Source organism: Corapipo altera, unplaced genomic scaffold (genome assembly GCF_003945725.1).
Source record: "Corapipo altera isolate COAL_440 unplaced genomic scaffold, ASM394572v1 62, whole genome shotgun sequence".
Classification (NCBI taxonomy): Eukaryota; Metazoa; Chordata; class Aves; order Passeriformes; family Pipridae; genus Corapipo; species Corapipo altera.
Window position 1 is genome coordinate 1,760,533 of NW_020884894.1, and position 23,981 is coordinate 1,784,513.

Below are 23,981 nucleotides of genomic sequence, written 5' to 3' on the forward strand. Positions count from 1 at the left end.
CTAGCAGCCACAAAGGTGAGATTCCTTGCTACCCTTGAGGAAGGTTTGGTTTTGCAGAATCAGGCTCTCAAGGCTTAAGCAAATAAGCATTAGTTTGTTAAATTTTTCTAAGTATTTCTTTTCCAGATTTTTTCTTGCTATTTATAACGTGAATTACAAAACTAGCAAACTGATATACATTACATCCAATAAATATATAGAAGAACTGCTTCTTTGCCCTCTTCTACATTAGATAGCATTAAGAACTTAATAGGTAGTCCTCAAATGTGAGTAACCATTTTTGACTGTATTGTCTTCTTCAATCATTGTAAGAAGCTCTTTTTTATTTATTTCCTTGACTCACTAATTGAAGTTTCAAATTGTTCTTGCAAATCTATATAGGTTAGACAACATAGCAACCTCTATGTTGTAGTCAAATCTTATAAGGAAAAGGGTTGTACAGCATTTCAATTTGTTGAAATGAACACAGTCAAGACTCATCATTCCTCTTCCTAGCATTGCCACTAAACTACTTCAGGCAAAATTTGGCTTGTGCTTCAGCTGCCTCCTTTATAAAACTGTAGTGAGCCTTCCCCAGTCTCATTAATCACAATTTTCCAGTATTTATGGACATCACAGTATTGCACTGTTATGGAACATTTCAGGAGAAAGGAGGGACAACAGAGAACTTCTATGTAACCAGCACCTCACATGACATGACACCAGCAAACACATCACTCCTTAAAAAAGCTGCTAAGGCAGCACTCTGCAGAAGGCAAACATCGTTTCACGTGCCCATCTCTACAGCAATAGTGTCTCATTAACCAACCTCCACTGGAGTTGATGTAATAGTCTGACTGATGTGACATATTAAGAATTAATTTACTAACATTACTTCACAGCATTAATGTCACCTTTATATTTATTTAATACATTATAGCAGACATAGGGTACCTCTGCCACACTTTCCAACTATTTCCACAGCACAGAAACAAATCCAGGAATTTGCTGCTTAAGCTCTCTGTCCCATAGTTTAGTTTCCTCTTACCTTTTCTTGTTGCAGTTCACTAATGTCAGAAACACAGCAGATGGTTGCTGTTGCTTTGTAATGCTTCCTTTTTCCTGGTGGCCCCTGATGCTGTGTGTCACCACACTGGAAGGGTGCTTTAAGGTGCAATGAGGTTTGAGGTACTCTGAGAGACAAAGAAGCCGCCTGAGGTACTGATGCACTGTCTGAACAAAAATAAACAAACAGAACTGGTTACACAAGTGCAAGGCACATTCTTGCAGCATCTTCAACAAGTAGTTTTACCTTGAAAGACTGTTTGATGAAATCATTTTCAAAAGATGAAAAAGGTAAAAAAAAAAAAATAAATGCTGCATGTAGACCAAACACCTTTTGGGTATTTAATTTATCTCAAGAATTTCCAGCTCATAAGGAAAGTGGGAATAACTGAAGGCCACTAGACACTCAATATATCACATTGCAAACTAGTCCTGATATTCCATCTACTTAGACTATATCAGCCACTTCATCATCCTAAGACACCTGGCAAATGACTAATATACTTTTTGTCTCTTCGTTTTCATGGATATAACAGACTGGACAAGATTAAAAGCAAAATTTGCATGTCACAGAGACGCATGCAATAGTCTACATAATTGCACACAGGTTATGTTAGTAGGGTATTTTCATACATAAAACTTCCTCTGCTCCACGGCACTTTCACACACACTTAAGTTTGTCTCGTACTTCAGATTATTCCCCTAAATGACATACCATGATATACAGCTAAACTTTCTGCTGGATCAGTCCTACAATTACACATGTTTGTTCCACATGTGCCTACCAAAAATATCAGAGCTTCCATGCAGCTTTCCTCTTTAAAGTAAATAGCAAGGAATAGACTGTTTTATTGCTCTCCAAAACTTTAGTCCCAGTAGGCAAAAAAGAGTCTTAGTGTGTGTAAAAAAGAAGGGCAACAAAAAAGCACAAAAGCTTTTTTTGCTTTTGTCACTTAAGCTATCCAACAAATAAAACCAGACTGGCTAGCAGCCAACTTGAATTGCAGTTAAATAAATTTCTATTACACGTATTCATTTTGGACAACACAACATAATTGATCAAAAACAAAAAGCCTCCAGAAATTATTTTTAAGTTAAAGCCTATGTCTAGAAACATGATAGCAATCTACAAGCTACTGTAGGCAGAACATGTCATCATTTTAATTTGTGACAATGAATAAGGTGAACTTGTATTCATTCTAAAAACTTCCTTCTTGTTCCTGAAGGAAAACTGACTTGTAATACAGCATAACACATGTTATGGGAAAAGTTTAAAAATTGTTGTTAACAAAACACACCTCACCTCTTTCAAATGCAATAAAGAGCATTTTAATTTTTCTTTAAAAGTTTACAATTAGGCAGATATAATTTTACCTACAGAAATATTAGTATAAATTGTCAACTTTGTCCCTCATTTGCAGGCTATATCCTCAAAGCAATATCCTTATGTTGATTACTCAGCTAGCAAATGCACAGGTGAGCTGTTTATTTTAAGAACATTTCATTAACCCAGTGGGGTCTTGAACTGAAAGAAATGGCTTAGTTTTCCTTTGTGCATTGTAGTAGAATATGCACCTAAATTATCAATGGCATTTACCTCCAGTTTAAACTAGAGTAACATGGTTGACAGGAGGAGAGCTAACTTTTAAATCCAGCTAGATAGACTGTTTTCTGGCAGAGTTTCAACTGAACAATACACATGTAGACAATTAGCCAGGTTTTAGAAGCTGGCCAAACCCAGAGAAGAGCTGGAAACACGTTCCTTAGTGTTTCTCATTAGAGACTGACTGACTGACTGAGAGGATTCCATGGGAGAATGGCTTGTTCAGGGCTGGCCTTTCATCTCAGAGGCCTGTGTATAATGTGCCCCAGATTCCGTGTGAGGGAGGTGTTGTAAGCGTGGTCTGACCTGGGAGTTGTTTTTCGCGGCACATGAGCAGTGCAGAATTCATGGGTAGCGCAGATGGCAGCCAGTGTGCCAAGCAGGGGCAGGGGTGACAGTGGGAGTGCAGGTCCTGGTGCTGCTGTTCCAGGCAGGGCTTGCCCTGTGCTCCCCTTGCAGCCCCTGTAGAGCCACCTCACCCCTTCTGCACACCTTGAACACAGAGGAGGTGACAGCACTTGGGAATCTGAACCAGGCTTGGGGTGAGTTCTAGACTGACTGACAATAAATGCAGTTTTGCTTTCCTTACAAATTAAACAAAAAAAAAATTATCTAAGCCCCAGTCCAATCTGCTAACACTGCTTTAATTCACTACAAGGCTGTTGGTTCTCATATCGGTCTCCAAGTATGGCTACACCTGCATGCTAGTGAGGGCAAATGCCATCCTCAGCATTGGGAGGGATTTGCATTTGAAGTACAGTTTACTTCAGTAGTTTGCATGGAATAATTGATACCTTGCTATTTTTTCCAAATGCTTTTACAAGAGTTCAATATGTGTTAGTCTGTGCATGTTCTTGAGCATCAGGCTGGTAATCAGATAAAACCCAGCTGTATTGATAAAATACTCCAAAAGGAAGCATTAAATGCATAAATACACTGTGTCTACCATGACCTGATATGTTGATTTCTCCATACTTTTCACACACTGTTTTAAATTTTGCTATTAAGCCAGGATTTATCACAGTCAAGGAAGCAAACCCAACTCCAATATCCAATTTCCCTTCAGTTTTTCTAAACCACAAGCTGGTACAATTTATAGAGGAGGATATATACTATGACACATTTTCTCAAAGGGAACATTTACTGCAGAATCCATCACTCTAATGACATCTTTTTTAGCCTCTACATTTTAAGCATTTCACTACAAGTATGTCTATTCTCAGGAATTAGTAGAACCTGTATTAGTCAATGCTAGACCACCAATATGGAGTTTTGCACAGATATAACACCTCAGATTTAGTGTAAGGAGTATGCAAAGATTGAATCTATTTTATGTATGTGCAAATTATTCTAGAAACAATTTTCTCCTTTTTACAGTAGACTTCGGTCTCTCAAAGATGCATTCTGTGAGCACCCCTGCATCTCTTAAAGCACCTCTCTATGTGGTGCTGAAGCAGAAAAACAAGTGAGATGTCTACTTTCTTTTTGCTCTCTTTTAATCTTATGACCCTTCTGTATTTAGTGGTCCCAGAGAAACCTCAAACTATCTTTTATTATCCTCCATGGCCACATTTTCCTTCTCAACTATTTACTGCTCAGCTACACCTAATTGCCTTGAATGTTGCCTCTTGGAGAAGAAATTACTATCAGCCTTTTCAGATTTCTCTTCCCGATGCTGATACATGAATGATATAGTTACAACTCTCCCACTACTTGTGTTTGTACAGTTACAACATCTGGAGCCAGTTAATAACATGAGAATCACAAAAGAAGGAAAGTTTCCAGCCTTTGCGGTTTCTGAGAAAAGTCACTCAAACATACCCTACAAGCCCACAAACCAGAAAATAAAGTTCTAATTTTATTTATTTAAAATATCATTAATTTTCAGTACTTAAGGATGACAATACTGTGTGGCTGATCCTCTCATCTCAGTGTGAGCCTGATGTCTATAATGGACAGACAGCTGCGTGTTTAGTCATGGGAGGAGTATTTTCCTGTGTTAAGGAGGATGCTCAGAGCAAGGACACTGCTGAGGAGCTTGTGGCCTGGAACAGCACAGCTTTGCTGCTGCTCTCCTGGTCTGCACTGCTCTCTGCTAACCTGCTGTGTCCAAACAGTGTCATGCTGGAGCAGCAAAGAGTAGTGCCACTCTGCATATGAAAAGTCTTCATTTATTTCCCACTGTAGGATACCTATTGTTCCTATTATTGAAGGGACTCACCCAAAAGATTACATATATAATAATCAACAAATAAAATAGTAGAACACAAGCAACATTTATGCTGCTGTCCAGGATTCACATGGTTTTGGAATTTGCTCCAAGATCAAATAATTACTTTTTATAACACATGAAAATTTCCAACCAGAAAATTGCCAATAGTACACAGCCACTTGCTCATAGATCAATTTTATATTGTAAAGATACTTACAGATTTCCACTTTGGAGTTAGAGATTTCTAGAAAGATGTGTTAAAGAAAACTTTCAAGAGTCTATAAGGCATTTTGGTTCATGTACAAGAATGTAATTGGTAGAAGAGGAGCTCTTGGAACGCTTAAGAAACCTTTAATGTGCAGCCCTTGTCTTTCCCATTTTTGAAATCTTACTCACTTGAGTAAAATAACTGCCAGCTGTTTCTATCAGTCTGACAGGCTGTAACTTTCTGAGCCTGCCTTGGTCACAGAGGGCTAAGAAAAAGTGCCTTACATTGTCCTTCCCCTCTTGTTCCTCTGTTTCTGGCCTTTTTCATCTTTCTTGTGAATTTAGAGAGCTTCCCACTTCTAAACTCTCAAGCTTTCAAAGTGTGACACATGAGTTTAACACATCTTGTTAACTTAATATTTCACAGAAAAGACTTTCCTTTGGAAATATTCTAGGTCAGCTTTACCACTGCTATGAGAAGTAATTTTTCTAAGGTCTTGATTCTTTTAAGTACCAAGTATCCTCAAATCGTGATCTTAGAATTAGACCCTTTATGGTTTCCCACTGGAAGTTCACAAAAAAAAAAATAAAAAAAATCAGAGGAACAATTTTGGTCCACGGCCATCAATTGTAAAGAGTCACAAAGGAGAAGATATTCCTAAAACAGTGATGGAAATAGAGAAGGAAAAGCATGAAAGGGCTTCCAATCATGCAATGGATGCTGCTCCCTTGTGAACACACTCTGAAGTTTTCTTCTTAACAATGAACAAAAGCTATTTTCTCTTAGGAGGAGAACAGGAAAAGGCTCAAGCTAAAGCTGGGTCAGGACTGGTGAGCACAGAGCTTCTGTGTCATTAGTTAGAGAAGTTAAAGTCCACTTAAAAGTCTCTCTTGCCTGTCCCCAGCCTGTGCTCTCCCTTTGAAGTCCATCTTCTCCCTCCAAAATGCTGCTCCCTGGGCCTCAGCCTTCTATGAAGTTCCCTGTCCCAGTCAACTTCCTACCCAGCTCAGCTTCTATCCACTTCTATCCAACTTCTCTATAGCTGTGCTGCCTTTCCTTTCCAAAAGTCCAAATCTGGTTGCAAAACTGTCCCCTAAAACCACAACATTTAGGAAGAAACAGATGAGAATTTGATTCATAAATATTTTTCCAGCAGTTAATAATAAAGTATTACTTGAATGGATTTTTGTTAGCTACAGAGTCCTAACACCTCTGTATCATGCAACTTTTCATATGTTTTCAGACTTTTGGAGGGGTTTTAGTTTGTTTTTTTTTTAACTGCCTTTTTTTTTTTTTTAAATTAACTTCTTCCTTTAAGACCTAGAGATTTAAAAGGATTCAGGAAACACATTGCTTTTTCCAGATGAAATAAGATACAGAGATTTCAAAGATCTGAACTACGCTCACTGCTTCCTAGTGCTTTCAGACAAGAGAAGGAATACAGCCTGGGGTGGGAGTAGCACAATGTACCCCCTCCCAGGCAGCACGTGTGATAGTACATTCACACACACAGAGGACAAACAGGATAATGGAACATTAAAGCTGCAAGTAAAGGTAATGCAGTCACAATTTGTAAATGCAGAAGTTAAGCATGGATTTGTACTAGGATGCAGACTTTGCTAGCTTGATCACTGAACAACAGTATTTCAGGGACAGTGTACCATAGGGCTCTCTTTTTTTTTTATTGTTTATACACTAAACATATATGAGGACAGAATAACTCACTAATATCAACTGGAGACAAAGCAAGAACTTTCAAAACTAGAGCAATCTAAAGATGTTCAGGATAAGATTTTAAAATAAACAAGAGAAAAAGCAGTTTTTCCAAAAGAATGCTTCCTCCCCTTGTCCCCTACTCCTCTGTCTCCAACAGAGCCAGCACCAGATGTTTCAGAAACCACACACTGGGCAGATACACAAGATCATCTGTCCCTTCTTCCATAAAGGTCTCATCCAAAGGGAAAAAATCTAGACAACCTAGTTCAAAGAATATGCCAGTAGCAGCAAATAGCAAGCCTTCTATTTTAAATAGCTCTCATATTTGAAAAGAAAAATTTTAATGGAATAGTTTAAAAATTTCAAATCCTCAAAATCGGATCACACCAACAGTAGAGTCTACAGGATATTTCTGTGATAAACACACTAATCTCAAACAGTTCACGAGTATGTAATCTATGAACATGATTAATGAGGAAAGAATATTTTCACAGAATTAATATTACTACTTTACTACCACAAAATAAAGCCCTGATGGGGAAGTAGCACTTTATAGATTTAAGAAGCAAGTGAAACATTTTCCCTCCAGAATAGAAGTCTTTCACCTTAATCCAGGAAATATATGTTTTTCCAATATGCAAATGTTTTCAAAAATGCACAGTTAATATCCTTGAATATCTTTAATGAAAAACATTTAGTGGTAAGTAGAATTCCTAAAAATGAAATATTTATTCAAGATTAATAGAATAGAACACAATAGAATGGATTTAGATATTGAAATTGTGACAAATAATTAAAAATGGATTTGATTCAAAATGAAATGAATGTATTGGTTAAAGAGGGTTTTTCTTCTATGTGTAAATGTAACAGGTAATATTTTTCTCTCGGACTTTGACTACTATTTTACTTCTAAAAGCAGCACCTGTAAAGATGCAGTCATGACTCCTGGTGACAAGTGATAGTGTCATAAGTCAGGGTGGGGAGCAGAATGGAGCAATGCCCAGGGTAGCACTGAAGGGGGGCTGGGGCAGCTGTGGGGTTTCACAGCCCCTACCTCACCATTATAACTGCACAGTGTAAAACACCTCTTAGGTTGCTTTCAAGTGCACAGACAGCCAGTCCTGCCCCTGGCTGGCCCAGGATCAAAGGACTGCAAAGGTGGCTCCGTGCCACCACTCCCTCTGGCTCTGCTCAGCTTCAGGAAGGCCAAACTCAGCACAGCTGAGAATCCATCCCAGCACGTTAATCATAAGGCTTGGGTGGAACTGCTGTCATGCCAGAGTTTTCATTTCCTCCACCTTTCAGAGCCTGACTTTTTCAAAAGAACACAAGAGATGCTTCATTAATTATCAGACAACTTAGTTTTGAAATTAAGCACCTCAGATTGGAAATGTCCTGTAGCTTGCAATTTGAGAAAGCCACTGAAGTTTGCAGAAGTCAAATATGTATTACCTAGAAAAGATTCACAAGAGGAAGAAGAAATTGTGAACTTATTTCAGATGTCACTTGGCAGTGACATAAACACAGCACCACGAAAGACAAAGTCCAAATCAAGCTGATAAAGCATTTTCAGATCAAGAAAATTACAGCAGTTAATACTAATCTGATTTGCTAAAAGTGCAAGAAACTGAATTAGGTGCTCACTCTGCCTGGTGCCAGTGGTGCTGCTGGCAGTACAGCCTGGCACTACAGCCTTTGTCCTTTTTTTCTCCCTTCACAGGGAGAGAGACAAAGGAAAAAGAAATTACAGTCACTCCGGTGTGACGAAAAGAAGTCACAAGAAGAATCGTACATTCACAACAAACAAGTGTAGACATGATATTGGCAAAATTTCTTATACAGAACCAAACATATTTCACTACAGTAGAGATATAATTTAAATCTTTACTGTACTCCAGCTACAGTGTCAAGTTCAAGAGAATTAAAAATTCTTTTTTATTAATTATTTTTAAAGGGAACATAGAACAGATATTTACCACAGCTCCATATATTCCAGAAAACTCAGGACTCAGTATTTAACTGGAAACAGATGCATATTTCTAACATTTGTAATTTATATCAACATAACATTATTTAATTTCAGGAGCTGTTCACATGAGCTATCAGAGTCTCCCACAGATGAGATGGATAAAGATTAGTGTGAACACTGGGATGTGAGGGACCAAAGATGCAAATGAGGTCACAAAGACCAAGGAGACAAATGAAAACTCCCTGTGCAATTATAAAATATTTCAAACCAGAAAAAGTTTGCTGGATTATGGAAATACATGCTTTCTGAATACTTTTTTTTTCCCCTTCAAATCCTTGCCATCTTTAAAAGCAAGGTGACAGCTCTCACAAGAGAAATTTTTCTTCTTCTCTGCTGTGATTTGATTTAGATCTCCTTTCCGGTGACAGACTGCCAGATTGTGTAAAGCCCAGAGATCTCTACAGCAGGCAGTCCACTAATGACTCAAAGTTTGTGTAAGATACAGAGAGGCACATACAGAGAGAGAGAACAGGAGAAGAAAGAATTAAGCCTCCATTTCAGTCACCCATCAGACAGGGCTCCTGAGCACCCAGGCTCGTGCCCCCCTGTCAATGGGGAGCAGCGTTACTCTAGCTGGGCTCCAGGCACCCCCAAAAGGTCACTCCAGATGTTCCATTGCCACTCCATTGTTAAGCCACTACAAACTGCAGCTATTAAAATAGTATAACATGTGGAAATGTCGTAGTGTTTTCACTGATCTGTTTGAACAGCTTGTATTTCTGGTCTGCGAAGTTTGAAAACTTTTTCTTTCAATAGGATGTTCCTTTTTTTTCTCTTTCCAGTATCAGTTGCAAAATTACCTAAAGTCATAGTCAGATGTCAAAACCCTGACACCTACATTTAATGATTTCCACTTCCATTCCAACATTCTCATCCACTTAACATCCTCATTGCTTGGCTACTGCTCCAGCATTCACATCTACATTTTATCAGTGTTCCATGGCTTTCAATGGAATAACTCCATGGTCACACACGTAATTCTATCTTCATTATGCTAAGTGGACTTTAATCCTTCAGCACCAGTAAAAACAAAGAAGCAGTTAAGTAATTTTTTATGTTTTTTTCATTTTGATTACAGTTTTCTACTTCAAATAATTTATATTGATCCAACTCACATATAGCCATGAACTTAAAATAATCAAGTTAATGGACTTATGCTTTAGCAAAGAATCTGGAACTTTCACAGTACGGGCATTTTGAGAAAAATACTTTCATGACATTCAGCTGAGTAGAATAGTCATAATTAAGTCAACTGTGCCAAAGCAACACATTATTACTTCATAGGAGATGTTTGTAATGGAGGATGAGTTATTGACTCAACAGGCCTAACAGTCCTAACAGAGTTTGACCTGCATTTAGCCTGCATTACATACACCCAAAACAAATGAAGTCTCATTCTGCAGTCCTCATGTTATCTAACTCCTTCTAGAGAAGAGCATTTCATTCAGCTGTGTTGGTAAAATGCAAACTACTAATTAATTGTCCTCTACTATGGACAGATTTACTGAGGGACACTGAACATCCACCAGTACAACATCTAAAGTAAAATGTCACAGAATTCAAGCTAACTATAAAGATCTACCATGTGTATCACCACTCTAGGAAGTATCGTTGTCACACATTCCCTTATGTCCAGTGATAACAAAGAATGTATAAGAGAACTTTTAAAAATGTTATGATACCTTCACATCCAAAAGAGAACAAAGGCAGCAAAGAATACAAGATTCCCTAATTTTTTTTTTAATCTCCATTCAAATATTCCACATGCCACAGAATGACATGGTTACTTTTATAGTTGTTTTAAAAGGCTGACTTTTCCATTTTCTTAACCTGACTCCTTTTCACTCATTCAGCTTTCATGTTAGCTTTTAACCACACACTGTTCGTCAGCTCTTACAGCCAGCAGATCCCCTTTAAAGGGAAAAAAGGTCCTTCTAGTATCTGATTTACCTATTGAGAAGAAAGGAAAAATTATAGCAAAGGTGTTGTTGAGTAGAAGGAAAAAAAGAACAAATTTTGGGTTAGCACATTTTGATACTATCTCCACATATGAAGAAAAAAATCTCTTCCATCCATTTGAAGTCTTCCTGATGGTGTCAGGATGAAAATTATCATGTTACAGAGCAGTTATACCCCATCCTATCTCCTTAACTGAGAACAGAAGAAAGATTTTAGTACTAACAGGATTTATGTAGGCCTTGTCTGAAGCAATGCAAAACTGTGTTGCAAACGTCCTATGTATCTACAGTATAAATAAAACTAAGATTGTAATGTTAAAGAAGGAAATCAATAACATAATTCTCACGTTTAAAAGTGCTCAAATTAAAAATGCCTTTTACTTTTTTCCATTATTTTTCTTAGAAGTTCTCAGCTTTAAAGAAATATTCAACAGTAGTTTTCATCTCTTTGTATTAAAGTTCTTTTGTTACCTAATAAAAACAATTGATCTATTTAAATAATGAAATTAACAATGTTGACACACTTCTGGGAAAGAAGAAGTGTGGAAAAATAATTCCTGGATTAATGGATATCCCTTAGAAACTTTCAGCCTTATGTAAAAGGAGAGAAAAAAGAGTGATGCCTGGTTTGAAAAAGGGGCTTTAATCTAGACTTATGAGGAGAATAAGAGCTATTAAATTGGCTGACAAACAAATCTTTAAACTTGGTAACTCTTAATTTTTTCTAAAACTGTAGAAAAGGTCAGACAAAAATGAACATATATGGGATCCATTTTAAAGAAAATATATCTATTTAATCTACAGAATTAAAAAAGTCACACCTTTACCTCTACAGTAGAGTAAATAATCTTTACATACTCCTTTTTTTCTGAGGCTGACATAAAGTCACCGTATGGGTCATAATGGAAACAGTGTCTTCCACCTCTTTGTACCTGAGCAAATGACCTCCTTTCAAGATGAATTTTCCAGAAAGAAGGTAATTGAATTACTTGAGTGCTGATCCACTTCAAAGGATGTTCTTTATAGGAAGTATAATCAGATTCTGATGCTTTGATCAAGAGAATCTATGAACCTGCTCACTCGATCACAAACTCTACCACTTGCCATGAAGAGATAATTAATCAATTACAGAAATACATCTACTCTGAGTACTTATTGATGACTTGACAGAAGGAATGCATAATTCAAAGAGTAAAACCCTTGGGAAAGCCAGCAGTGGCTGCGGACCGAGGAATTCAAATGAGACAGAGGGTGCCCAGCTTAGAGGTAAGTTGCTAATGATTAAATGGGAGTATCTGCTGTGGCTTCATTTGAAATGGAAGACAGTGAAAGGAAACGACTGTTGCTCAAATCTGGTTAGAAATATGATCTGTCAGCACAAATCTTGCCACCCTTCCCAGAGCAAGCCTGGTCAGCCTTACAGCAGAGCCCGGTTGTTTCAGCTGTACCAGACTAAGGAACTGACCCAGAAAAACTTATCCAAGGGCAGAGTTTATTCACCCTGTATGTCATGCACAAACCCATGTTTCCAAGGCTTGTGTCGCCTTTTTTCAAAGGGCCACAATCTTCCAGACTTTTCTCAAACACCTACATGTAGTAGATGCATTGCTCCTTCAGGACACCAGGGCTTGGGTAATTAATATTTGCACTTTTCAGTGAAAACAAACAAACGGATTTAAGAATATTAGAGAACAGACAGAAAATATTCTAGAAACTTGGCAGTAATGAAGGATATGGATAAGAGATTAGATTTTCTTTTTTGTTCTCTTTTAAAATATATAGGAAGGTAAAGCAAATTAAAAAGGAAAGGCATAAATATAAAAACAATGAAAGAAACACTCAACAGAAAAGTTATTAAATCTGTGGAACTCACTGCAAAATGAAAAATTTGAGTCAGAGATATGAATGATATTGAAAAAGAAATTAGATATTTACAAGAACATCCTTATAAAATAAGTAGGTAAAATTATTACTAGAAAGTATCCAAGCCCTCACCAGTCTGTTTATGTGCCAACCACTGTTAAAGAAAGGGTTACAGAGACACTTTCTCAGTAGGAACAGGTTATTCTGCAAGGACTCAGCCCTGCTCCATTAACTTCAATGAGCTTTCCTATTGAGTTCAAAGAGTAGGATCATGTCACAAGATTATTTCTTGCAAAATCCTGTAATGTCTCTGACACTAAATTTGATTGATAGTGTATTTGATTTCATATGCCAATTTTTGTACCCTGATATGAACCACACTGCTGTTGAAATCAATCTCAGTTTATATATATGTCTATATAATATCAATCCTTTGTAATATTTGAAAGACCCATGCATGTTATATTTTCTCTTTATCATCACGAGATTTCACACAAATACCATAAAGTGTCTGATAGATGTAATTTCTTATAATGTGCCTTAACTCCTTCCAAAAACATGCTACATTTCTTACGTTGTAGACATTGCAACTGAGAAATTAAAATTAGCCAATTATATTTAAAAGTCCAATATAATAGTTCACATGAGTAATTGTACTGGACTATAGTCACAATAAAATTCAACTGCAATCATTGCATCCCTGTGCTAAAGGCTCTCGCTATTGTACTTTGTGAGCATCTCAGAGCATCTTTATGATTGAGACATCTAGGAAATCTGTGTCATTAACTAAATCTGAGTAACTAAGAACATCCTTGTTGAGTAGAGGGCCTCACTACTCTTAAATGAGTTATGCCCCAACCCATAGGTGCCCTCCTTCTATTCATGAGTGGTGTGATCCACAAGAAAAAACATACGTATTTTTAAGTGCAAAAAAACCTACAACCACAACCTACAAATGCTCTTCTTTAAATTCTAAAATAGACTTGAGGCTAAAATAGGAAAGAATCTGAGAGAAAATTTTAGGGAGCTTAAGAGTACCAAAATAAAGCACTGCAAAGGAAGTCATCTTTGCAATTTTATCTACACTAAATGATTCAAAGATCAAAATGTTTGTCTATTCAAAACTTCATTCTTTCCCATATCCATTTAAAATGAAAGCAGCTTCTTTTTTCATTAAACTCAATTGAATTAGGTCAAACTTTAACATCATATTTCATTATTTTGCCTTTGCTTATTGCTTCAATGGCCAGTCACGAGCTGACTTTATCCATTGCAAGCAGGACAAGAACTGACTGGGAAGAGATGAAGGAAGCCCTTAGAATACAATCTCCTCTCATTTTGGCCTTGAATTGTAGGCTTTCACAGAAGAAAGAAAAATAAAGTGTCTGAGGTCTGGACAAAATTTTGCTGAATCACTCAGGTGAGTTCCTCAGCCAGATGTGAGACCCTCCTGCTGTAAAAGGCTGCAAATCTTTTGTGGAGGGGAGCCCTCACAAAGTGTGGTTACAGCACCTGAAATTCAGTGGCAATAATAACCATCCACAGGTTTCTAAACAATCCAGGGATGCGTGTGCTCCTCTTATTCCTTCTCACATTTTGAGTCTGTATGAAGTTGTTTATTTTATTACCTTTTATTCCCAAGATGAAGGAATTCTATAATCCACGTACAGAATTAATAATATTTTTAAAAGGAGAGAAAAAAAGCACAAGTCATTTGAATTCAGTTTTTATGCAGCATGCCAAAACAGGCTGAAGTTAAAAGTGATAGCAGTGCACTGAATGAATTGTAAGGTTTGTTTTTATCTTTCTTATTGAACAGATTCCTGCAGTTTACTTTTTTGAGCATCTTACAGCATCTTTGGATCAGCCAACAAAGAAATTCCTTTTGGACACAGCATGTGGTCAAATGAAGATTCTGTTCAAAGTGACATGAAATCAGAAATATTGGCTATATAACAGGTATTGTCTTTTTCTATACCTCTGTTCTTCATTGTCAGTAGTCCCCATAACTGAAGAGGCACACTCACAAAGAAGTAAGAAATGTTCAAAGTGGGCAACAGATGCTTTATTAGAAGGCAAACCTTTCTCTTTTCTCTATTCATTTTATCCTAACACCAGCAGGTTTCCAAGGGGGAGAAAAAGCAGCTTTGAAGCTTTTTTTTTTCTTTCCAACTGATGTATTTTTTTAAAGGGTCCTAATTTCAAATGCTTTAGAGAAGTCTGACTTAGTGCTCTTATGCTACAAAACATTTAATGCTTTAATAGTAGGATCGCTATGAGTTCCCCTTTGTATTTGCATTTTTTTCTGATTATTAATTGGACAGACAAGTCCCAGTCATTGGTACTTGCAGAATCCTGCTCCTCCAGGACCCAAACAATACTCATCTTGGGTGGTAGGGAGCTACAGGGGACCTTTGACCCGAGTAGCCTGGGAATAGTTTGTCAATTTGTTGCAGTGTCCTATATGAAAACTGTTTTTACCTCCACACGCATACGAAGCTTGTGACGTTAACACCTTAAAAAGACTTACTACACTAGAGCCTACCCCAGCCAACCTCTTAATTGAAGTCAGTTGGAGTTTTGCTCAATCACAGAATACCAAACCGAACCCAAAGAAAAACAGCAGCCAGATACAAACCCAGGGTAAACCAGCCTTGCTGCAGAGAAACTCATCTGTATCCAGCCTCAGCATTCCAAAGGCCAGTGTCACATGCTCTACAAAACAGCATCCATGGAGCTCCATTTCACACACAAGTTTCATCACACTATGTTGAAACTTGGAGTTGTTCATTGTAGTTATAACACGAAAAAATAGCAGGACCAGCACATTCTTATATTCCATGTCAATGAACAGGGAAGAATAGGCATAAATAGGGCTTAATGCCTATTTATGAGACTATGTGGGAGATATATACATCAGCATTGTGTATATTCTCTCCATGGAAGCATGCTAGCTGCCACTCAACACAAAAGTTTTGTTTATACAAGCAAAAGTATCAAAGTAACAGTTGACTAACCAGGACCCAGGGATATGAAAAAAGATGAGATGTTAATAAAACACTGCAGTCAGTAGGGAGAGTTACTAGAACATAATTTTGTGTAGCACATCCCATTTGATGTCACTCTAAAACTGCATTGTGAATGAACATTTTAATTAAAAAGCCAAGTTTATATTCTGTTCAATTGCTGATCAACAACTCAAGCTCAGATACTGTTTCCATCAGAATAGTTAATATGTTAAAGAACATAGAAACAGGATGTTCTTGAAACAGGAGTAGGTCAGCCCTGGTTCTATGGTTACTGGACTCCTACAGGGAGCCAGAAGCAATGAGAAACCAGTCTGAGAAATCAGGGAGATGTTTAACTTTCAAGGGGATTCACAGATTCTGAAGTCTGGCTTCTGCCTTTTTTTTTTTTTTAGCTCCTAACCTGTACCTCAAAAGGTAATCATGTGTTCAAAATCTCTTGGGCACTTCTCTTTTTCGTTCCTTTTTTTCTGTTTTCAGAGAAGTGGAAAAAGCATCTCTTGGTCATTTTTTTTTAATGTGTTTTAGGTAAGAGCACAGTTACCAAGGGCCAGCCTTTGCTACATTATACTTAACATTCCCTCACTTTTCAAAAACACAACTAGTCAGAAGTTTAAGCTGCAAACTACAGTTTCAACTACCAACTTCAGCCTGCAGAAGAGCTAACTAGCAGAGGTAACTTCTAGACTACTTGCACTGTTCTGAATCTACTACATTAAAATAGAAGGGGGCACTGTAATATAACAATATATGTCCTACACAGAGTTGTTTTATTATCCAAAAGCTGAATTTCTTTTCAGCAAAGAAGCTGTAAGAGTGACAACTCAAAAAATACAACATACAAAATGTAGAATTAATACTTTCACATGACCATGATCACTGTTACATTTTTCCAAGGATACATTCAGAACACTAAAGTATCTACCTCAGAGGAGCAGAATTTGGTTTATTCTATTTATTTTAATGCTAGTGAGAATGTCAGTGTTTATTGCTATTTATTCATATTTTGTGTATTAAGCTTTGCACGAATATATCAGAAAAAATACAACAACAACAACACAAGATTAAGCAGTTGCACAAAAGAGAGAAAGTTATTTATGGAACACAAACGTAAACTTGACTATTAAAAAAAAGATATGTAATGAAAGGTATCTTTCAAAGGAAAGCAAATGAACTTATGAAATTAAAATCAGTAAAGCAGGATTACATGAGTGTCATGGTTTGAGATAGCCCCAAAATCCAATTCCCTGGCTCCATCCCCCCTCCCACATCTCAACCCAACGTGAGATGAGTTTTTCCAGACAAAACACAACCAGACTCAAAGTGGGGGAAAGGGAATATATTACAATGACTACACAAATAAATACTATAACACATTATACACACGATCACAACTATCTCTACCATGACATATAGTATTTACAATGGATCAGATCTCTTCTCCCCTCCAAATAAAAGTCCAGGAGGGAAAGAAGGACAGATCCCTTCCAGTCTCTCAGGGTAGCAGCTTCTTCAGAGTAGCAGAAAGCAGTCTATCTCTCTCTCTCCCATGCAGGCAGCTGTTGCTGGATCTCTGCCAGCACTCACGAGGGAGGTATCCAAGCTCCCTCGGTCCCGTCGCCAACCAACCGAGGGGTCTTCTCTGGGCTTTCGTCACCCCAGACAAGGCCGTTCCACCACGGTCATATCACAAAGCACAGGGGGTCTTCGTGACGGTCTGGTATCTCCAGGAGATTCAAGCTCCTTGCAGGGCCTCTGTGCCCTGCCTCAGGCTGCCACCTTGGCAGCAGTGCGAGGGGGGAGCCAAGGTCACCCCCTCTGCATTCCTCTCCGTCCCGGTCCAGCTTCCCAGGACGTTCTGAGCTTCTCAGCTCTTCTCTGCAGTGCATGTTGCACTTCAAGGCTCTTTCAAGTAAGAGTCCATCATCTTCCTCCTTTCCAGGAGGTCTCAAAGGAGTTTGGGGGGTCTGGTATCAGTTCTTACCCCCAGAACTCCGTAGCTCTGCTGCTAGCTTCTGCTGCTTCTCTGGTCCAGGTCTTATCAGTTGGCTTTTAGCCATAACCTCTGGACGCTGCCGCCGCTTCTGCTCTGTCTCTGCTCACTCACGATGGAAAACATCTCCCAGCTCACAGCTACAGACACATAGTCCAGCTTAACACTGTTCCAAGTCTCTGTAGCCCCCAATTGGGGCTGGGGGGCCCCAGAGGCCCCGAGGGGCTCCAGAGGCCCCAAGGGGCTCCGGGCCCCTTTCCTCGTGACTCCTACAACATGGCTACTTCTTCAAACAACCCAAACTACCACTCATCTCTTCCGGTCTGGTTGTGGTATGTTTACATTTCTGCAGGAGCGCCCATTGGACAGGACTTCAAAACTTCCAGGGGTTTCCATCCCTTGGGGGTTACCACTTTTCTTAGCCTCTGGGGGAAAACAAGGTTCAAACCACTACAGTGAGGAAAACAATAATGGGGAGAAGGTCAAGAGAGACTGAGAGCACACTACTAAAGAATGAAGTTATTGTGTAGATGAACTGAATTAAACCAACTTCCAACACTAGGGCTCATTCAGAATAGAAAAGTAAAAAGTAATAAATTAAAAAGGGTGGAAGTGACTCAAATGTGACTAGCTTATAAAATGGCATACTGTGGCTCATATCTAAATATGTGAATGCAATTCAAGGCTCTGCTAAACACTGAGCTTTGACCCTGGTTATATGGCCAGGGTTTGGGGTTTGCTCAGGAGAGAGCACCAGGCAATTGTCAGAAGAGGTAGCTGTTGCAGTCTCCAGTTTCTGTCTTCCTGAAAATTAGGTTCTCTGTGCTTTCTAATCCCTACATTTCTACTGAAACAAGATTTATTTAGAAGAGGTTTTTATTAGAGCAGATTATCATAACCTGGGGGGGGGGGGGGGGAACAGGCCTTTTTTACTTACCTGTCACCAGCAGGTTCAGAAATTACTTGTTCTTATCACAGTATTCAAAGCAAGCTTGACAAAATATAGTACCAGGTGTTGTTGGATCAGTGGTCAGTGCTGATACTATCCCAGATAGCAGCACAAACAAAACAGATATATCAACTGAGAGCTGGGGAGGAAAGAAGAGAATACGATATAAGGCAGTCATTATGCAACACACTGTGAAATATGATGAAATTGCTGAACTGCTCTTTCTGATAGTTCAATAATTCCTCCTGCTGAAGAGGAAATAACATGGAATAAATTTTAGAAAGCAAGTCTTGAGTGACAAAGAAAGAAATGGTCAAACTGCAAGATAAGTACGCAGCAAGGCAGAAAACTAATTTAGCTGGAATCTGAAAAAACCAAATCCATTATGGCCAATAAATTAAGTCCTAGATTTAGTAAATACAATAGTTTGGTTTGTTTGGGCTTTTTTTTTAGGGTTTTTTTGGTAAGCCAACTTCAGAAATGCCAGCATTTACCTCTTATGTTATTATTTATTCACATAAAAGAAAATATAAAATCTCTAATATATGAAAGTGATAGGGACTTCACGTTAAAGCCCAACTACAAGCATTTTGCTCCCTGAATTGCTATGCTTTAGTAATGAGTGAGTTTCCAAAAGGCATGCACAGGGCAAGAATTCACTCAGACAATAGGACTGTTCACTTCTGAATTTGTCTTTCCCTAGAAGTCTCTCAGTTAAAGGATGCTTCTGTTCTCATCTCTAAATGCATGGGCTAAAGTCACTCACATATATAGAAAGAGAGAAGGGACACAGACTACTACAGATATCATGACTGATGAAGTTCAGCACCCAGGCAACTACTTCATACTCATAGATGTCCTCTTAGGATTGCCCAGGGTACTGTACAACCTCTTACAGTTTTATCTCAAGGCTAGGGTTTGGAAGCACCCAAGTAGTAAAGCATTAGCCCCGAAATGCTAAAACTAACAGGGGAATAATATTTGAAGGAGGACAGAGGTATTTTCATCTGCTATCCACTGCTGAGAGCAAGCGTTTAGCTCAGTGCTGAGGTCTAAGATCCTGAGAAAGATAGGCCCTTGCAGTTACATGATCATCACCTATATCAAACAGCTCAAACAAAAAAGAACGTCTCTCATGTAAATCTCTTCAGAAAATGAATAGAAAGACCTGGAAAGGTTAAAGGCTACAGCGTTTAGAGCTTTTGTTCATACCAAGGAAAAAAAGGAGACAGTGTTCAAAAGTTTTATTCTTAGGCCATTTTCAGCAATTCCCTTTTAAAAAATCCCACTTTTATGAGAACACTTACCTTATTCACAAAGTTCACAAATAGTTTCTTTCCCTCTGTGTATGCCTCTGTGTGTCTGAGAATAACAGTGAGTGTAAATCTTTCACTTGTTCTTATGTACTCCCTTACAACAAATACCATCTGAGGAGTCAAGGGGAGTCCATTTAAGGTCTGTTATGTTTCAGATTTAAACATTCCCTGACATCCCCTCTCAATTAGATTCTCACTTCAGGTATTAGACTAATAGTTGTAAGATCCTCAGATAGCGCTGGCAGCTCTATATGTATGTTTAAACAAACAACACAAACACACATCTGTGATATATCACACTTGTGTGTGTATATGTACATATACATATAAACACCTTATCAAATAGTCCAGACATCTTTTCTGTACCTGAAGATGTATATACTTACAGAAACCACATTTTATTTAGTTGTCTACTGAATCTTCTTCAGTGAGTTGCTGCTCACTGAAATATATATTTCAACAGAGCCTCAAGACAAGTGACAAATATGCTTCCAAGAACACCCATGGAGTAGTTGCTCATTTTTTTTAGATTCCCCTTTTTCTGATAGCATTGGCATTTTAGAATCCTTGCTACTACCAGGGTTCTTTGATCTCTACAATTTGACGCCACAAGATTTGCCCTCTGTAAGTTGTGAGAACTTAAAAAGGATTGTTTAAGGAGGGCAGCTCTGTGTAATTGCACATTAACCATACTTAGAATGATTATGGCTTTCTTGACATCAGAATGATGGGTTATTAGCAGTATTTTAAGGTTTCTATGCTGAGGAAATTGTAATTCCTCTCTGGATGGCAAAAAGAGTTGAATTATAGCAAAGATGAGGAAAACTAGGTTCGCTTCTGCGTTACTTAAATCAAGACTGTTGCTTATGGGATTTATGTAATGGTTAAATTCTCACTCCAGTTCTTCCCTATGGTACCAATATAGAATCTGAATCTTTCCTGTCCTAAGGACTCAGTGACAGAAATTAGAACACAAATGTCATCCAGGAAATAATAATAATAATAATAATTACATAATTATGATAAAACCTTCTGCATTAAAAAAACCCCAACAACACAACCTTCCAAATCAGTAATATGTGTGAATACACAACAAATTTTAGAAGACAGTGTTTGTGACAACTAATATGAGTATTGGATCTCCTTAGAGATATCTTCTGAGTTAAAAGATCAATAGCTCTCCAAGTTCTTATTGCATGACAGATCTGGGGGGCTATAAAAGGAGCCATGCCTACCATGTAGGCCAGCTGTCTGAAGGTAAAGCTCGTCTAGCTTTCTTTTACTCCCTGCTGGCTGCTCACACCTTCCCCGTTTTTAGCTTTTATCTTTTTCCTGACCATTACAGATGTCAATCTTATGTATTCTTTTCCTCTTTGTTAATACTTCAGTCCTTCTTCTAAAGTTGAGATTTCACTGGAAATGTAAAAATGGAAGGAACAGCCTCTTTTTCTTACTTTCCTTTAAATTTTGGTAATTAGCAAACTGTTCGCAAAGTACAGAAACCCCATAATAGCATGGACTTTTAAAAATTACTTATACAGAGTACTGCGGTGCCTGAAACCCAAATTTCTTTTATGCACTTTCTCCAGAATGTCTTGAATAACATACCCAGGTGGATGACACATGATGTCTTACCCTGATAGTATACAACTACTGGTATCAATATTCCAAATGCTATTTGGCCACTCTCCACACACAAAGATTTAAAAAAAAAAAATCCAAATTATGCAGAACTTCACTGTGCTGACTGCTGCGTATATAGAAAATTTCAGACTACCATGTTTTGAAAATAAATTTTAAAAATTGTTTAAATTCCTTTGTCGTACTCTAATAAATAAACATTATTCTTCTTATTCCAGACCTGGGTATTCTCAGTACTTATTTTCTGTAACCATTGAATTGGAAGGAATCAAAACTCAAAAAAAGATCAATATCAATTGACTGATGAGTTTTTTTCCTATTCCCTTCATTATAACTTGAACAGAACTTTTGATCACTACCAAATTTCTAAAGGGAATACCATTTCAATGTTAAGACTAATGAGACTAGTTTAATCTCATCCCTATAAACAAATCAGCTTAAGCCTAATGAAATCTTATTTTTGTAAATTAATGCACAAAGGAAACAGTTCAGGGTAAACAGACTTGTAGTATACATTGTTTAGAGACTATTGACTTTCGAATTAGCCTGCTTTTCAAACATTTCACGTCAAAAATATAGTCAAAATGCAAATGTAGCATAAACGGCTCTATAATAAATGCTCATTCAACATTTATTCTTTCTCAAATCATCTTTTAAAGCTCTTTCATGCTAATGTCTAGAAGATGTGACATTAGAAAAATTGCTTTGACATGCTAAGGGGCTCCAAGATTAACAAAAAGAGAAAGAACAAGATAAAGCTTTCAAAAGACCTATTTCAGAGGAATTATTACTTCCTTTGAAAGTCTTCCAAGGTTGCAGTGCATTTAAGCTTGTTGGCATACATGTAAATGAAGGACTACAAAAGTATTCCACTAAATACAACTTGAATTAAACCTTCAGGCTAATGTTAAGGAATGAGGATAAAGGCCAGATCCTAGGCTGGCAACAACTCATTTAAATTAAAATTCTTTATTTGAGGACTCAAGTAAGGGAGATTTATTTTTTTTAATCAATACAAGAAATTATAAATGTAATTCCCATATAAAATGGCTTGGACTGATGGACCTTTCTGATTGAGCAACTAGCATTCTAAAGAGGTATAGTAATGCATTGATCCATACTGTAAAATAGAAACAGTGTCTCAACCAAGAAGTTACTCTCCTTATATAGAAACGTCCCACTCCACCACCACAAATTCTTGATTTCACAGCTAAAAGGCAATAGGGATGGGTTTTACTTCTAAGCATAAAGCTGTGATTTAACCTTTCTAGTCCTTTGAGATCCAAGGGAATGTTACATGCAGTTACAACTTTCTCTTCAGTGTTCATTGGGAAACATCACACAGTAACATCCACTCAGTTGCAGAGGTTTGTATTATTTGTATAAATTGACCATCAACCCAATTATACCACCCTTCTCTAGGCAGAACTGTTCAAGAGTTTTAGACTGATGACAGACTGTAGGATTAACTACACAAGGCCAGAGTTATAAACAAAGGAACGAACAGGTGCATTCCAGAAAGGACCAAAAGTATTACGTTTAATCATTACTTTGCTACTAATGTTCTTAATCTATTACACAAAACCATAACCTACTCTTGCCAGTAGGTTATGTCCTCTTCTCTCACTGCCTTCCACCATTCAGACTTTCCATGCTGGTTGTACCTGTCCACCCCTAAAAAGATCCACTTGTATGACTGGTGACATTGTCTGCTACTGTTCTCCTTGCTTTGCAATCTCTCTTATACCCATATTTAATTCACCGTGTTTCTGTCTCATGAAAGGCATTGTTTCTCAGAGTAATAAAAGGCCCATGGCTTGAAATCGGACCAGGGTAGACCCAGGAAAGGCCAGACAAGGAAGAAGAGGTCTGGTACTCGACGGAGTTCTTCACCAAAATCTGTCTTCTAGTGAAAGACACAATAACATATGTCTGTAGTGAAAACCCAGCCAGGTGTCTGGTCTATACAGATGAGCCAATTCCTACTCCATACCTCCATTAAATGACATACCACATTAACAGGTACATTTGCAGCTCTGCTTCCTCATAAATTGCAGTTTGTGCTATCATAGTTTTGATGTCAGATCAAGAATTACTACCTCAAAAGAACCACATCACAGCAACAGCAACTGTATGAGACAGTGCTGCAAGAGTGATCACAATTTTCTCTAAGCAGGCTGCTTTGGAAAAATAGTTTATTAGCATTCTAAGTTTATGTGAATGTTGGTAAGAATTTATATCAACAATATATGGCAGAATACTTAGTGATGTATCTGCAGGAAAATGTGGTTTAAGAGAAACAACTATATTTTCTTTTTCTGAAATATCACAAAAGCATATGCCTCTTACACTGCTCAGTCACCTGTAAAATCTCTCCAGTTAGCACCTGCATTTCCTACAGCTACCCAGTCACAACTTCACTT

The 23,981-nt window shown here is 37.8% G+C and overlaps 1 long non-coding RNA gene across 1 annotated transcript in view; it reads right to left on the reverse strand.

Annotated features, from left to right (window-relative positions):
* Nucleotides 1–1,102: 1,102 nt before the first annotated feature.
* The window catches only part of LOC113948841, a 28,789-nt gene continuing 5,910 nt past the window's right edge, over nt 1,103–23,981 (reverse strand). Inside the window, exons 2-3 of the long non-coding RNA XR_003528254.1 lie at nt 19,909–19,963; nt 1,103–1,212 (exon numbers count right to left, since the gene is read on the reverse strand). This is a non-coding gene — a long non-coding RNA (uncharacterized LOC113948841). The remainder of the gene's footprint in view (nt 1,213–19,908; nt 19,964–23,981) is intronic.